This window comes from Mauremys mutica, unplaced genomic scaffold, assembly GCF_020497125.1.
Source record: "Mauremys mutica isolate MM-2020 ecotype Southern unplaced genomic scaffold, ASM2049712v1 001414F_np12_obj, whole genome shotgun sequence".
NCBI classification, from domain to species: Eukaryota; Metazoa; Chordata; order Testudines; family Geoemydidae; genus Mauremys; species Mauremys mutica.
Genome location: NW_025423196.1, coordinates 33282 through 48013, shown reverse-complemented (window position 1 = coordinate 48013; position 14732 = coordinate 33282). Strand labels below are relative to the sequence as shown.

Below are 14732 nucleotides of genomic sequence, written 5' to 3'. Positions count from 1 at the left end.
GGTATCTGAGGAGATGTTCAGCTTTGCCCATTAGTCAACTACAAGGCTAAAGGGACATAGGAAATTTAGGGTGGCGCCAGGTATAATAGAGTGAAACACGGACACATGCATAGTTATGCCCATGGTGGCTGACCAAAAATCTTTTTGATGTACTTCTTCTTCATCAGCAGTGTATTGTTTTCTCTGGAGTCCGGGCCTTGACCAAGAAATTTGTAAATAGTAATCAACTGCCCCTGGTGAAGGCAAATGGACTTTGGACACCTCCACTGGGATGTCCTACACAGGTACAAGTACTAACAATCAGTGGGGGGGGACTGCCTGTTTAGTCATAGATTTTTAAATCAGGGCAATAAATTGAAACAAACCCGCTGTTAAATCATTTCTCAGCCCGAGTCCTCTCACCCACATTCCATAGAGCATTGGGCCACCATGTGGACGGTTTCATTTCCTGCCTCAGTTTCACACTAGAGAACAAAATTTCCTTTGCACAGATCCATATAAAAGCAAAACCTCCCATGTGTCTCTGGTCATGAGCCAGGGCATTCGATTCCAGTGAACCCTTCTCTCCTGCAATGGCGATGGTCAGACAGAGGGGACGTGGCACCTGCATTCCTGCCAGGGAGATATTGGCTCAGCTCTTTCTTTCTGCTGCTGTTGTTAGTCCATGAAACATCAAGGGTGGAATGCAAGGCTGAGTTCACGCACCAGCCCTCAGTGCCCCAGAGAAATCCTGCCCCCTGCTATTGGAACTATGTGCTGGAGATTTGAATGGGAAAGGGACTGTCTGAATTGTCAGAGTGGGGAATGAACAACAATCTACTGCAAGGTCGTTCACACAAACACACTCTCATGCTGCTCCGCAGACGGAAGGAAATGGGCAGGAATTCTCACTGTTCACCCAAGGACACACTTACACTGATGCGCAGCCGTGAGTGTGCTGGGGAAGCTGGTCTGAGCAAACAATTTGAAGTGACAATTCAGTGAGAACAAAATCATCATGCAGTGAAATGGATGCATATCAAGTAGTTGTGGCCGAGTGGTTAAGGCGATGGGCTAGAAATCCATTGGGGTCTCCCTGCGCAGGTTCAAATCTGCCAACTACGCAAGCACTGTGCTGCTGTTGTTATTATTGCAGTGTTAGGGTTACGTCTACACTACGGGATTATTCCAGATTTGCATTAACCTGTTGTGTATAACAGAATTTATAAAATCGGGTGGAGCGCGGCCATACTAAGCACATTATATCGTTGGTGTGCGTCCATGGTCCGTGGCTAGCGTCGATTTCTGGAGCGTTGCACTGTGGGTAGCTATTCCCTAGCTATCCCATAGTTCCCGCAGCCTCCCCCGCCCCTTGGAACTTCCGGGTTGAGATCCCAGTGCCTGATGGGGCAAAAATCATTGTCGCGGGTGGTTCTGGGTAAATGTCGTCAGTCACTCCTTCGTCTGGGAAAGCAACGGCAGACAAGCATTTTCGCGCCTTTTTCCCCTGGATTGCCCTGGCAGATGCCATAGCATGGCAATCATGGAGCTTGTTTTGCCGTTTGTGACTCTCACCGTATGTGTACTAGATGCCGCTCACAGAGGCGATTCAGCAGCGCTACACAGAAAGCATGCTTTTGCTTTTGCAATGACAGCAGAGATGGTTACTAGCCATATTGCACCATCCAAAACCCTTCCATAAATTGGAACTGAGGATGATCATGGCTACCAGTCCTTTTTGTACCATTTGCTGCTAGTGCCCCTGGCCAATCAGCCAGGGGTGCAAAAGCCAAGATTGGTTACTAGCCATATTGCACCTTCCATCCTTTTGTACCATTAGCTGCTGTCATAAGTGCCCCTGGCCGATCAGCCAGGGGCGCAAAAAGCAAAAATTGGGAATGACTCCCTGAGTCAATCCCTCCTTTTTGGTATCTAAAAATAGAATCAGTGTTGCCTAATATAGGCAAGTGTGCTAGAGAACCACCGTATCATAGAACCAGAGAGCACAGCTGCTCTGTGTCAGAGCCTGCAGAAATTATTATCTGTATGCTATTCACAGGGGGTGCTCCTGTAACAACCCCACCTGTTGAATTCCGTTCTTCCCCCAGCCTTTCTTGGCTACCGTATCATTGTCACCCCACTTGTGTGATGAAATTAATAAAGAATGCAGGAATAAGACACACTGACTTGTTAGTGAGAAATGAGTGGAAGGCAGCCTCCAGCTGCTATGATAGTCCAGACAGGACATTAAGCAGTGTGTAGAAGAGAAGCCCAGCATCCCACTGCTAGTCCAGGGGCAACTGAATCTTTTCTTTACACATGAAGAGTGGGGGCTGATGGAGCTCAGCCCCCTGTTGCTATGATGAGGATGGTTACCAGCCATATTGCACCATTCATCCACCAGAAAAAATTAGGGCCAATAGGCTGATGACAAGGACGGTTACCAATCCTTTTGTACCATCAGCTGAGGCTGATGATGAGGATGGATTTCCATCTTTTTGTACGATCAGCTTCTGCTTTTGATGAGGATGGATTTCCTTCGTATTGTACCATCAGCCGCCCCTGGCGGGGGGGGGGGGGAGCAAGGATGTTGGTGTTGAGTGCTGCACTATCGCGTCTATCTGCAGCATTCAGTAAAGATAGGGTGACATGTAAAAGAGTCAGAGGATTGTTTTACCTTTCGCTTCTGGGGGTGGGTGGGGGGTGGGTGAGTAGATTGCCAAGCTATGCCCTGACCCGCGGACACTGTGTTTGACCCTAGAAGCATTTGGAGCTCAGCCAAGAATGCAAATAATTTTCGGAGGCTGCAGGAACTGTAGGATAGCTTCAGTTCTCCAGTCCATGTGCATCCATTTGATTCTTTGGCTTTCCGTTACGCTTGTCACGCTGCAGTGCGCTGAGTCCCTGCTATGGCGTCTGTCTGGAGATTTTTAAAAAAGGATTCTGAATTTCATCTTCTGTAACGGAGCGCTGATAGAACGGATTTGCCTGCCCTTACAGCGATCACATCCGCATGGTCCATGCGGGAGCTCTTTTTTTTATTTTGATTTCGGACTGCATCGCCACCCGTGCTGATCGGAGCTCCACGCTGGGCAAACAGGAAATATTCAAAAGTTTCGCGGGGCTTTTCCTGTTTACCTGACCACTGCATCCGAGTTCAGATTGCGGTCCAGAGTGGTCACTGGTGCACTGTGGGATAGCTCCGGAGGCCAATACCGTCGATCAGCGTCCACACTAACCCTAATCCGATATGTTAATACCGATACTAGCGTTACTCCTCTCGTTAGGGAGGAGTACAGAAACCGGTTTAAAGAGCCATTAAAATCGATATAAGGTGCCTCCTAGTGTGGACGGTTTTGGCGTTAAATCGGTTTTACGCTCCTAAAACCGATTTAAACGCCTAGTGTAGACCAGGCTTTAGTGCCTGAGCATCCACAGTGCGAACTGGAGATAAATCTAATTTCACTCTGTCTACACTTAAAATGCTGCTGGGGCACTGCTATAGCACTTTGGAGTAGACAGTGACTGGAGGGATTTTCCCATCCCTCTAATAGCTGCATGGACAGAACAATTCTTCCTTTTCTTTAGCACTAACTAACCCAGGATTAGGTCACCTTAACTCTATGAGTTTGTGTGGGGGGTCACACCCTGGGAGACATCGCTTTGCCAGTTCAGTGCCCAGCGTACACCAGCCCTTAGATCCCTCTGGGTATTTCAGTGCAGGCACTGACCTGTGAGAGGAAAACATCAGCTCACAAACACAGAGACTGAATTTCCCACATTTAATCTCGCTGCACTTTCCAGAAAGTCACAAAATTCAATTCATTCTTGCTAGGACAGAGAAAAAATAAGTGATACTAAGTTTTTGGCTTGATTAAATAAAATTAAGTGTTTAATTAATATAGTAAAAATCTGTACTGATTCCTCTAACTAACACCATAGCGTGAAATAGGAACAGAGACAAATCTTGTCAGTGACGACTAATTTCACAAATGATCTTCCCATTATTAATTTCCACATTGCCCCTATTGGAGGTCTGGGCATCTCCAGTGTCATTGCTCTGCGTTCACCTTCCCCTAGAATTGTTCTCGGACATTCGCTTTCCTCTGCCGCGTGGGGCACGGGTCACTTGCTGGAGTATTCCCTGCACCTTGAGGTCTTTAAGCCACAATTTGAGGACTTCAATAACTCAGACATAGGTTAGGGGTTTGTTACAGGAGTGGGTGAGTGAGATTCTGTGGCCTGCATTGTGCAGGAGGTCAGACTAGATGATCATAATGGTCTCTTCTGACCTTAAGTCTATGAATCTATGAATCTAGTCCCAAATTTGGAAAACTGTGCAGTTCAGAATGAGAATAGTGACCCCGTCTGCTTCCTGCACCTGCTCTACATTGCTCCACAGCAGCTTCTCCACCTGCAGAGTCACCCCAGCATGGCAGTGCAGCCGCCCAGGGTTCAGCAGGGGCCCCTGGCAAGGACAGTGGGTGCAGCTAACAGCCCGGTGTGCCTGGCCCTGAGGCAGCTGTAAAAAAGCAACCCACCCCCCCAGAAGTACAGAGACTGAATTCCTTAACTTTAACATCATGACCCCCTGTAGAAAGCCACACGTCAGTTGTATTTTCACAGGGAGATGCAAAAATCAAATGACCAATTTTTAAGTTGAGTAAATAAAGTTGAGGAGATAGTTATTAACCTCCCAAAAATACACTAAAGATCCCTCAACATAACACCTGAAGGTGAAATATGAACAGAGACAAACCTTGTCAGCAAAGGCTCATTTTCCAAACAATCCTCAAAACCCTTGTCCTGAGTAATTGGGGGGGGGGGGGCTGCATAAAGAGAGACCGGCTCTCCCTGGCGGGGCTGCAGCGGCTCTTCACAGGGGTAGTTCCACTGCTAATTGCTACCAGAGTTTTGCAGGCCTCCCTTCCTGGGCTGACCTGGCTCCCCTCTCTCTAGGGGAAGTGGCGACCCCAAACTTCCCAGAAACCAGCATAGCGAGGCCAACCTGCACACAGACTCCTGCTCAGCACCCCGGGGTGCAGCCCTGAACTCCGGCAATCAGCTACAATCAGCTGCCCACCCAACAAGCGTTACACGCAGGAGCCTTCGTGCCGCGCGTGTTCAGGTCCCTCCCAGCGCCAGCTTTAAACTCCGCTGCTCAGTTCTAAGCTTTGGCCACACGGGGGCAGCCCGGAGCTCAGCCAACGCCTCCCGTTGCTGGTTGCGTTTCCCACTCCTCGTGGCAGGTTCACACCCCGCAGGCAGATCTCTGAATCGGAGCCGAACCGTTCCCCAAATCCAGCGCTTTAGCAGCAGCTTTGCTAGGAAAGCGCTGACGTCCCCAAGTAACGTAAGAGCCAGAGCGCTGTGTCCAGGATCTTCTCTTGGGCCCCTCACCGTGGTGTCTGTCAGGCGCAAGGAGAAACCAGGGAAATGTTTTCATGGCGTTTAAGGGCAGAAGGGGCCATTAGCTCAGCTAGTCTGACCCCCGAATAACACAGAATTACACCATGACACGTATTGATCCCACAGACCTTAGATAGATCAAAGCGTTTCAGCCCTCGGGAAGGAGGCTAAACTGGGTACCAGAGGCAGCGAACAAGGGGCCCCCAAGGCAATGGTAGGGAGCTGACGAGGTGAAATATGCCCAGATGAGCCCAGCAGGTGACCCACCCCCATGCTACAGAGGTGGGAGTCCCTGTTCCTCCTGCCCTTAAGAATCTCTGGTGGTAAGTGGGTCCCCCCAGTTCCCCAGATAAGAATCCTCCATGTGATTTCCCTGGCTTCACCTCCAAATAAGAACATTGTGTGGAGGGAGTGGGAGGAAGGTTGTCTGGCAGATCTGTAAAGGGGGACTGTGTCTCCCTGTCTGGCCCGGCTCCTGGGAGGAAGTGATCTCAGTGTGTCTGGCTGTCTCCATTCCTCCCACCCATAAGAATCCCTGGTGTGTGGGTGCACCCCAGACCATTAAGGATCTCTGGTGGGTGGGTGTCTCTCTCCCCCCTAGTCAAGATCTCTGGGGCGTGGCTGTATAAAAAGAGACTTTGACTCACCCAGGCTGGGCTGCCATCATGGAACAGACCAGGTCCTTCTGTGGAGAATAGTGACTTGGGTGTGTTAATGGCAGTGTAGACATAATGCTAGGCTATGTCCACACTGCAATGAAACACCCAGCGCTGTCCCGTGCCAGTGCAGGCTCCCAGGCTAGGGCCGTGGGGTGGTAAATTTGCAGCGTAGACATCTTGGCTCAGGCTCAATACCGGGTTCTGGGAGCCCTCAAGGGTGGGAGGGAGTTTAGGAAGCAAACAAGGTAAAATGGCAGTGGAGTGTTACCCTGGACTCAATGGCATTTCTCCATTGGTCTGTCTGCTTTGGGGCAGGGACAATAACACGTCCTGCTGCATTCGTTATTTCAAAGGGCGGTTTAGGATTTTCATTCTCGCACACGGTGCACAAAGCAGGACTCAACCCTCGGTGCAAACTAAATGAGCTGCCCACAGGTTCTGGCAGCCACAACGAGCCATTTGGTGTGAGAGCCCAGACCTGACCCTGTCCCAGAGGAAGCAGGATCATCTGTGACAGGCTGGAACACTGACCTATCAGCTCTTAACTCCCAAACTTTCAGTAATTCTGTTATCTGTGCCTGTGAGTATAATTTAAACAACTATACTAGGCTGGACCAAAGAGCTCGGTGTTTTGTCCTCCCACAGTAGCCAACACCAGGTTGCCCAAGAGTTAGTCAACAAGGCACCACTGGGAATTGAACCCAGCATCTCCTGTTTACAAGGCAGGCGCTTTAGCCAGCTAAGCCATGGTGCCTGCCTGTGGCAACAACACAGTGTCTGCCCACACCTGACTCCCTGTCATCCCCACTGGGGCCTGAAAAGCTTTGCTTGTGTTTGGATTCTGCAAAGCAGAGGAGCAGGTGAGGTTTTCCTTGCAAGCTGTGTGTGTGTTTGTGTGTGTGAATCTTTGGCCAGGTCTGCACTACAAGGTTACTTCAGCATCATTATATTGCTCAGGTGTGTGAAAAACACACAACGCTCCCTCGGTCGGCAGTTTTTGGCTGGTGCACACACTGCAATGCCATGTCTGGCGACAAAATTGCCCTGTTTTGGTGACAAAATAAAACCACCTTGACGAGAGGCCTAGAGCTTTTTGCAGCAAACTTAAAGTGACAAATTGTCAGTGTAAATGCTGCTGGTCATTATATCACCATAACTGGCCTCCACCAGTATCCCACCATGCCTGCCGTGAACTCGCCTGCCCTGCATTCCTGCTACAGAGGCTCGGCCCCTCCCCTTTCATAGCTCCAGAAAGTTCTGACAGCTGAGCCACTATCTACACCGGGGTTAGGTTGATAGAACTGCATTGCCAGCCTAAGTAATGTAATTACACCAACCTAATTTCATAGTGTAGACCTGTCCAAAGAATCACACCCACACCTTGGGAGCAAAACTTCACCTGCTCCTCTGCTTTACAGAAGCCAAACACAAGCAACACTTGTCAGGGCCCAGTGGGGACTGGCAGAGAGTCAGGTATGGGCAAACACATTGCTTTAAATAACAGCAGGTACCATGGTTTGGCTCGTTAAAGCACCAGCTTTGTAAACAAGAGTTCCTGGGTTCAACTCCCAGTGGTACCTTGGTGAGTGGCTTTTGGGGCACCTGGTATGGGCTACTGTCAGAAGACAAGATTCAGAGTTAGATGGACCTATGGTTTAAATTACACTTGCAGGCACTGATAATAGAGTTACTGAAAGTTTGGGTGTTAAGAGCTGATAGGTCAGTGGTCCAGTACCCTCAATGTGGTTTTAGCTGGAAACACACCTGGCGGACAAAGACTGAACTGAACTGATTCAGAAATCAGAAGAAAATAATAACAATAATACTTTCAAACTCTCCCCAAACAGATTAGTATTGGTTTTTCAGTTTGGGGAATTTTGTTTTCTCAGTCAGACCTTGCCAAGGGAAGCAGGGAGAAAATGTTTGAGTTGCCTCCTTCAGAACAGCTTGGCCTAGACACTAGCTCTGGTTCACTGCTCTGGCCTTGCTCGGGTTGAGGGTATTTTAATAATTTGGGCAGGTCCCAGGGTGTTTGGAGGAAATGACGAGGATGTTCCCTTTTGAGATAAAAATTAAGAAATACAGGACTAGAAAATTTTTCTTTTTTTAAGAAATCTGGAATTTAGACATTTTATTTAAAGCAAGAGAGTTCTGAGTTTCTGAGAAGGTTTTTGTTTGCAAGAAGCAACATTGTACCAAAGGGGGACATGGTTGTCTACAAAGGAGGAGTAATGACTAAATGCATCCGATGAGGATGGGATTTGAACCCATGCATGCAGAGCACAATGGATTAGCAGTCCATCACCTTAACCACTCAGCCACCTCATCTGAGCTGTCACAAAACAGCCAGGAGGCGAAATCTAAGGCCAGCAGAGATAGGGACAAAAAGGAGTTTCTAAACACTAAGCGGAAGCAGAGGCTGAATGAGCTCCCCCCTCACATCTAGTGAGGAGCTGGGGGAAAGACTTCAGGAACAGATCGTGTTTGCACAGACACACCTACTTTGCCTAGCTATGCAGCATGATGGGGCCGCTTTCCCAAAATGATCAGAAGAACAAGAGCCACATCCAGCTGCAGTTCAGGAATCTGATGACCAAAGAGCCAATAAATGTTCTGAGGGCTGGTATAAAATGCCTTCTAGTGAGCTATTGAACAAGCTCAACCTGTTTAGCTTATCAAAAGAAGATTGAAAGGTGACTTCACTGAAGTGTTGAAGTGCCATATTGGAGAGAAAAGATTGGATATTAAAGGGCTCTTGAATCTAGCAGAGAAAGGCATAACAAGCCCCAATGGCTGGAAGGTGAAAAGAGACAAATTCATATTACAATTAAGGCACAAATAGTCAACACCGAGGATGATTCACCACAGGAACAATCTCCCAAGGAAAGTGGTGGATTCGCCATGTCCTGATGTGATTTCTAGTCTTAGCTGCCTTTCTGGAATGTGTTTGCTCCAAAAGTAGCTATTGTGTCATACAGGAGGCCTGTGATATGCAGGGGGTCAGATTAGATGCTCTAATGGTCTCTCCTGGCAATAAAGTCGACTACTTTCTGAAAAACTGAGTGTAGCATTGGGAGCAGCGTCTGACGTTTTCCTGTCTAGCTGGCTTGCTGCCTAGAACGAACGCTCCTTGAGTGGGGTGATCCAAGGGAGTAGCTCAAACCTCCAAAGTGCCTGGCCAGGGGCAGGACATTAGCACAGCAAGGGAGGGGTGTGGCAGTGACATCACAAAGGCTTTTTGCAGGACCTCAGACTATTAGTCAAAGGTAGTGGGGAGGTGGTGACCTCACAGAGAGATGCTGACATCAGCCAGGCAGGACAGGAGTGAGCGGCCAGGGAAACCTCAGAGACCCCTGTGGCTTTGCTTCAGCAAGTCTCCTTCTCGAGGTCTCTCTTTCAGGACTGAGAGAGTGTTCAGGTTCACGTACGTGAGCTCCAGGAGGAACCTCTTTCGAGTTTTCTCCTTCCCTTTTCCTGATTTTACTAGAAAACAGCCATCCCTGTTTAGAAGGTAAGAGCCTCCTCGAAATTTGAAACCTGTTCAGTCTGATCCATCTGGTGACAGTTGAATTCTAGGCATGGAAAACACGAGCTTAAGGAGGCAGAATTTTATTCTGCACCTGGGATTTTTTCCCTTAAAATCACTGGGGTCATTAGGGTTTGTCCTTTTTGTTTCGCCTTTTCCTCCATCCATCCCTTCCTCCTTTCTCTTTGTCTCTTGCTTCTTTTGTTCTTTCACCTGTTCCCCTCTGAACACCAGGAGCTCTGTGTGTGTGTGTGTGTGTGTGTGTGTGTGTGTGTGTGTGTGTGTGTTGCGGGGGAGTGCTCGGCAGCTCCCATTGTGGGAGGTCCACCCAAAAATGTGGGGCTGAAATAGTGCTCGGGCAGTGATCCCCACTGGTGACCTGGGCCATCCTTTGGTCTCTCTGGTGAGAACCCTCAGCCTCCCGTCCTCAGTCTCTACCCTGATTGGCTGAGCAGGGGGTTATTGACAGGGAGGAGACTCAGGTCCTTGTTGTTCTCTTTTAAGACCAAGGAAATAAGTCATAACCTGTTATATGTTGACAAATTTTGCTGCATTAATTGTCCCTGAGCAGTTCATGATTCTCTCTAACATTGCAGTTCTCCTCAAATACTTGCTGAATAATTACTGTGCACTGTTGTTGGTCTGGAGCTCATCTGAGAGCACTTTATTCAGGTCATTCAGTGTTTGAAATTTACGATCTGATGGTTAGTATGAAAATCAGGGCTCTTGGGTCCTATTCCCAACTCTGCCACTGGCTGGCTGTGTGACCTAAGACAAGTCAATTCTCCTTTCTCAGCCTTGGCTTCTCCCTCTTTCAAGTAGGGATAATAATGATCCGCTCCTATGTAGCTCAAGGTGGGTGGAGGATGGGGATGCATTGGAGAGCGTCACTAGGAGTATCAGAGGGGTAGCTGTGTTAGTCTGGATTTGTAAAAGCAGCAAAGACTCCTGTGGCACCTGGCTAAGCAAACAGAACAAACCCCAAATCCCCCCTGTGCTTTGGGAGCCAGGTTTGCGGTGAGAATTCTCTAGTTCAGATGACTTCACACCTGGCCATTGGGATTATTTACCAGTTTCTCTGGCATTGGGGCAGTTTTGTGCTCACAGCTGTGATGGCCGAGTGGTTAAGGCGTTGGAGTTGAAATCCAATAGGGTTCCCCTGTTCAGGTTCGAATCCTGCTCAGAGCAAGGCCTGTGCTGTAGCCAGTCTCTTACCCGGGGAATACCTATGTACAACCCCCTGAGACACTCTCAATTGTCTCCCCACCCCAAGTAAATCCTGTTCTGCTCCTTTCATAGAGATCCCTGGGACACCACCTCACACTGTGTCCCTGAGGGGTCAGGCAAACTCTCAGCACCTGAAGCCTCTACCACTCACCTGGTGCCCCATAGATCAGCCATAGCCCTGGTTCTGCTCCTCTCTCTAGAGTGCGAAAGGAGCCAAGTCAGCGACGCTATGGGGCTGCAGAACCAAGAGAGAAAAATATAGGTGCTCAGTGCCCACTGGCAGCCAACTCCCCCTCCCCTACAGGCCTTGCTGACAAGCTCCTCCTCTTTCCCTTCAGCACCTCCCACCTGCCAGTGATCAGCTGTTCAGTGGGGTGCAGGAGGCGCTGGGCGGGGAGAGGGAGGAGCAGAGACAGGAAGGGTTGGGGGAAGGGGTGGAGTGGGGGCAGGGCCTGGGGAGGAAAGGGGGGATTTGTCCCAGACCCTGGATCCCTGTATTACAGTGACAATAGAAGTGACCAGCCTTGCGGGGGAGGCTGAGGGAGTTCCGCACTCACCAGGTCTCTTCTCTCCCCCACGGTGAGCCAGACACTGCTCTCACTCTAGCAGCTGGACGCCAAGGAGCCATTTCCCCACAGGAAGTGCATTGAGTGCCCCTGTGGTGCTGGGGCTGCTGCTGCCTGTGGGGCTGGCAGGGGGGCTGATGTCTGCACAGACTCTCAGCTGCCAGGCCGGAGGGGGCACTTGGGACCTTACCAGACTGGCTCAGTGAAGACGGGGGGTTGACAGAGCAATACAGACGCTCTCCAGAGCACGGAGCAGCATCCGCCCATGCAGCCAGGCAATGAGCATTTCCCACAGCCTGGAGCTGAGGGGGAGGCGGCAGCTGCTGTTCCAGCTCCTGGGTGACAGGCCCTGTCAGCCAACAGCCACTTCTTACTCCCCACAGCTAAGGGCGTCGGGTTCCTCCGGTGGGGGTGTGGAGCAGCTGTTCGTTTTCCTGTCCTTTTTCTGTGCAACTGCTGACAAAAACATCCCAGACAGAGAAGCAACAGGCCAAAATACTACCATGTATCTGCCAAAGTATTTCAGTTGGGAGAGTGTTAGACTGAAGATCTAGAAGTCCTTGGTTCAATCCCAGGCTTTGGCAGACCCTTTAATCTCTCTTTGTGCAGGGGTGGCTTGTTGTCTGGGAGCACAGCAGTGTCTGCACCCAAGGTGAGTTCCTGAGCTTGGGCTCTGCAGTAGGAAAACATAGAATGGGCTTCTGCCCCTAGTTGGCCCACCTGACCTTTAACAAGGAGAGATGGGAGCTGTCTTTCCCAATGTGGCAGGAAGAGAGTGAGGAAGGGCAGCCCTCAGGAATGGTGCCAGAGAGCTGCTGGGCAGTGACAGGCAGGGATTGGGGATGGAAGCTCCTCTGCCCAGCTGAGCAAGGGCAGTACCAGGGAAGGGGCATCTGTAAAAGTGACCCAGCAACACCTCTCCTCCTCTGGGCACCTGGAGCAGAGGCGGCTGGTGCTGATGGCTCCAAGGGAAGGCTTAAAAGCCACAGAGCAACTGAGGTCAGGGCTAGAGGAGGGCAGGACCATGCCTATGTGTGGCCTTCAGACAGGCACAAAAACTCCCAGCCAGGCTGCTCCCTGCCATGCCAAACCCCCACTGAAGGTCGCCAGCATGCGGGGCGGCTGCTGATGCTCTGTGGCCAATATCACAAGATGGTAGGAAAGCAGGGCCACCCCCCTGGTGGGGCCTCTTACCATTCCCACTCCAGGTGCTCACTTTGGCAGTGGGGCAGGAGATTTTACCCCAAGAGGCTTTTCCCCAGCTGGCGAGAAGCAGAGAAACACCCAGGCTCCCAAGGCGCTATGTAGCAACCCCCTCAAGCACAGGGACAGGCGCACACTTGGAAGAGGGAAACTGCTCCACACGCTAGCCTGGGCAGCCGCCCATTTTCTTTGGCAAGTCAGGAATGGCAAAGGCGAGACTGGAAGCACCTGGGGCTCATGTCCCAGCCTTTGTGACGTCCACCCCCCAACTCCTTCCCGGGGCTCTAGCTGAAGCCAGAGCATTGGCCGGAGCGGCCAAGAAGAGGTTCCAGCCCTGCAAGGAGCAGGACGTTCAGCCCAAAGGTAAAACTGCACAAGCACAACCACGAAGGGACTCGAACCCTCAGTCTTTGGATCCACACTCAGACGCCTTATCCATTAGGCCACATGGTAACATGAGAAAAATGCCTCAAAAGCACTTCTTTGGAAAAGGCGACATTGTGTTTCTCAGGTCATCTGCTGAGGGGGGCCGAGACTCTCTGGGCACAAGAAGTCGAGTGCCCAGTGACACGTGAGACTTAATTCTATGGGTCTAGGTGAAGGGTTTTTACAGGGAGGCTCAGGCCTGGGGGATTGGGGTGCAGCGGACGGACCGGCTGTCTAGGTGTGGAGATGTAGTCGCACTGAGGCACAGGAGGGAGGAGGAGGAGGAATCCTGCTGACAGGCAGTGGCTGTGCAGAAAAAGAGGAGGGGTTCCTGGGACTTTTTTTGCCTCTCTTTTGCCTGCCTGCTCACTCTTGTGCTGAACGGTGAAGATGCTCTTAACAAGCCCAGGTAGCTCATCTGGTAGCACATCAGGCTCTTAATCTGAGGATCCAGGGTTCAAGGCCCTGTCTGGGCACTCAGCTTTTAAGTTGCCTTGTGTGCCAAGAGCCAAATGATTCCTGGTGCTGTTCACAGCCACACAAGGATTCCCAGAAGCTGTGGCCATTTCCTGGAAAGATTCCTTTCCTCAGGAATCAGGAGAGAGGCCACATCCACAGGAGCAGGCCTGGAACATGCAGTCTCTGGCTGGCAGGAAGCGCTGTGGGGCCAGGTGCTGAGAAAGCCCAGAGGGGGAGCATCAGAGATGAGGGGAAGAGAGACAGAGAAGCAATGAGGACAGAGCACAAGTGTACAGGGGGTTCAGGCCTGGCTATTGTGGGGAACTTCCCTGGTTTATACACGACCCTGGTGCAATTGGCTGGAGAAAGGATCTGAGCTCTTACCCAGAGGCTGCCTGACCCCAAGGACGCTCTTTTACTCTCCTCTGTGGCAGAGACCTCGTAACGCCAACAAGGCTGGGCCCAGGAATCCTGGGGGGTTTGATGACCCCCAATCTTGTCATGATCACTTGAACAGGGCTGCAGTGTCTCCACTCTGGGCACTTCCCTGACTCGCTCCTCATTGCATGTGCTTCAAGCAAACACCATTTATTACCCAGCAATCAATGTAAAACATAAGGAAAGATGGGAAAGGAAAACACGTCACCCTGTTCTGTGGCGCAGGGAGATCACAACCAGCGTCTCTGGAGTGTCAGGGCAGGTCACAGTCTCTCCCTCACATGTCCCAGGCCTCCTCCCCAGGCCCTGGCTGTGCTGCAGGGACACCACGGGCTGGACACTTGCTCTGGCAGTGGCCACGTGCTCTAGGTGACAGGCCCCTTGTTCCCAGTGTCAGCCCCCATGTAGGGGATATGATCCCCCCACCCCCGAAAGTCTGGCCTGCAAGATCTCTTGATGGGTGGCATCGCCTTGCACTGGGCCTTCTGCCCAGGGTCCCCCTCGCTCTCCCACGCTGCTCACTGCACCCACCTCCAGCCCCAGTGCTGCTGCGGCTCTGCCTCCAGCTCCCTGGGCTGCTCCTCTGGCTCCGCTTGCTGCAGCTCTTCTCCCAGCACAGATCTGCTCTGGTTCTCCCTGGCTGGTGCAGCTCTGCTCCCCGGCTCTTCTCGGGCTCCTGCTCTCTCCTTAGCTCTGCCCCACTCTGGCCCAGGCAGTTCCAGCTCCCACGGAGGATGGGACCCCCTGGCCTGGTGACTCCCTCATTACACTGCCTGGCCTGTCAGTGCGGCTAACTTGGAGCTTTGGCCTCTCCCCATTGCCCCTGGGGACTGTCAGTCT

The 14732-nt window shown here is 51.1% G+C and overlaps 3 non-coding genes across 3 annotated transcripts; 1 reads left to right on the top strand and 2 right to left on the bottom strand.

The window, feature by feature from the left end:
* Positions 1-6727: 6727 nt before the first annotated feature.
* TRNAT-UGU lies at positions 6728-6801 on the bottom strand. Its single transcript has one exon. It is a non-coding gene; the product is annotated as a tRNA-Thr (tRNA).
* A 1492-nt stretch (positions 6802-8293) lies between these two features.
* On the bottom strand, positions 8294-8375 carry TRNAS-GCU. Its single transcript has one exon. It is a non-coding gene; the product is annotated as a tRNA-Ser (tRNA).
* Positions 8376-10679: 2304 nt separating this feature from the next.
* TRNAS-UGA lies at positions 10680-10761 on the top strand. Its single transcript has one exon. It is a non-coding gene; the product is annotated as a tRNA-Ser (tRNA).
* Positions 10762-14732: the final 3971 nt, after the last annotated feature.